Here is a 2,271-nt window from a genome sequence, read left to right on the forward strand (position 1 = left end):
GGGAGGAGAAGGGGAGGGGGAGGGGAGGAGGGGACAATGATGACGAAGGCAACAGCGGCAAATTGTCCAGAAGCTGCACAACACTGAAGGCAGAACTCTCGAAGCAGGACAGCAAAGGGCAGGCAATGCTCCCAGGAGCAACCGCACAGCAGAAGCCAGAACACCTAGCAGGACATCACAGGTCATGGCAGAGATGGGACAGCAGTCTAGAACTGCACACGTACAATGGAAATCCAGTCAGGCGGAGGCACCAGAAAGGCAGTTTCAGACAAAAGCTGGGAGAGTGCCACCAAAATGCCTTCATCAAAGGGAACGAGGGTGCCTTTCGTGAGGAAGAGAATGGCCTCAGACTCCCAGATGCAGAGTACAGTGAAGGGACATGGCAAAGTGTGGGTAAGCCCAACAGACACTGACTCAATGCAAGAATGACAGTGACCTAACTCAGGAGAAGATCATTGTATGAGGACAAAAATCCTGAATGCATCTCTAGGGTAACAGCTGAAAGAACACAAACACAGTTCTAACCTTCAAAGCATTAAAGACAAAACTGAGATAGCAAATGTCCACTGGGAAGAAGAGCAGAGATAAAGACCAAGCAACGGTGGGACAACTAGAGGACGGGACAGGACGGACTCAGTCGATGGTAATTACAGGTTGGACTGAATGTGCCCATAAAAAAGAAATGCAGCTATAAAAGAAATGCGTGCGAAAAAATAGAAATAAAGTGTGACTACATGTACTTACCAAGAGAACTCAATAGGAAGAGCTGCAGTTCTGGTCCCAGACAGATATTAGAGCCAAGCATTAGAGCTCACAGCGTAGAACACTGCCCCCTGCAGCTGGAACACACATTCTTTCAGTGCAAACAGAGCACTTCAAAAAACCGACCATAAAATTCTTCATCATAGTTTAAGCCATTTAAAATGCACAAAGCATGCTCTCTGTCTGACAACGCAGTGTGCTTTAGAAATAAGTTAAGAACTAAAAATATTTCAGACATTTGCAAATTAGGAATAACCTAGTCAAAAAAGATATTGCAATGGAACGGGCGAAATATTTTGATTTTGTCTTTCTTATCAGTGCAGAGGTCTTTTTCTCCTGCACTTACCATGCCACGAGTTCACAGGGAGTGGGTTCCACAGTCCCGGTTCCTTTCCACTGGTCCCCACAGGAGCCTCTCTGGGCGGAGCAGCTGGGCCCAGTGCACCCAGGTCCCCTCTCCTGCTTCCTTCTCTTCCTGGTCATGGCCCTTCCCATGTTGGAGGAGCAGCTGGGCCCAGTGCGCCCAGGTCCCCTCTCCTGCTTCCTTCTCTTCCTGGTCATGGCCCTTCCCATGTGGGCGGACCAGCTGGGCCCAGTGCGCCCAGGTCCCCTCTCCTGCTTCCTTCTCTTCCTGGTCATGGCCCTTCCCATGTGGGCGGACCAACTGGGCCCAGTGCGCCCAGGTCCCCTCTCCTGCTTCCTACTCTTCCTGGTCATGGCCCTTCCCATGTGGGCGGACCAGCTGGGCCCAGTGCGCCCAGGTCCCCTCTCCTGCTTCCTTCTCTTCCTGGTCATGGCCCTTCCCATGTGGGCGGACCAGCTGGGCCCAGTGCGCCCAGGTCCCCTCGCCGGCTTCCTTCTCTTCCAGGTCACGTTCCTCCACACGCTCAGGAAGCTGTCTCGCTCTTCGTGCTTCACATGCTCAATACCTGCATTCATTCTCTTGAAGAACCTCACCCTTCCCTGTGTGTCCACCGCGATGCCCGCCGCAGGCTGGGGGCCACTGGGCTCCTCCGGTTTTGCCAGGGAACCCTGTGGGGCATCCTTTGAGCAGCGCCCATTCCCTCGATGTCCACATAGCGCCGTTCTTGTGGATTCACGTTATGTGGCCAAAGGAGCGACTCCCTGTTCCCTCACAGGCCAGAGGACACGGCGGGGCCTCTCTGTTCTCCCTCTGTGGTAGTCATTTTGGTAAATTACTGGAAAAGGGCGGTTTGGGTTGAAAAGCTAGAAAATACTCTGAAGTAAAAGCAAAACACGGGCGGATTTGTGGCCTGAGGCTGTAGCAACGGCCGCTGCTTCGGCACAAGGTGTGGTCCCGAGTCCAGCGCTGTGGCTCTGACGCGGCAGCCCTCGCCGATCCGCCCGCCTTTCTGCTGCCTCACCGATTAGCGTTCGGACCCCGCCCTCGCACTCACAGAAAACTGACGAGCACGTTCCCAAGGACCCACGTCCGTCCGTCCGTCCGCGCCCAGCAAGGCCGGAGCGAGCAGGGCAGGGGAAACCCTG

General features: G+C 54.2%; 1 protein-coding gene and 1 pseudogene across 1 annotated transcript in view; both read left to right on the forward strand.

The window, feature by feature from the left end:
- Positions 1-2,271, forward strand: part of RNF32 (ring finger protein 32) — a 24,397-nt gene that overhangs the window by 15,722 nt on the left and 6,404 nt on the right. The gene's annotated exons all lie outside the window — the stretch shown is intronic.
- LOC102751527 overlaps positions 1-2,271 on the forward strand; it is a 9,359-nt pseudogene that overhangs the window by 4,902 nt on the left and 2,186 nt on the right.

This window comes from Myotis davidii, unplaced genomic scaffold, assembly GCF_000327345.1.
Source record: "Myotis davidii unplaced genomic scaffold, ASM32734v1 scaffold823, whole genome shotgun sequence".
In the NCBI taxonomy this organism is placed as follows: domain Eukaryota; kingdom Metazoa; phylum Chordata; class Mammalia; order Chiroptera; family Vespertilionidae; genus Myotis; species Myotis davidii.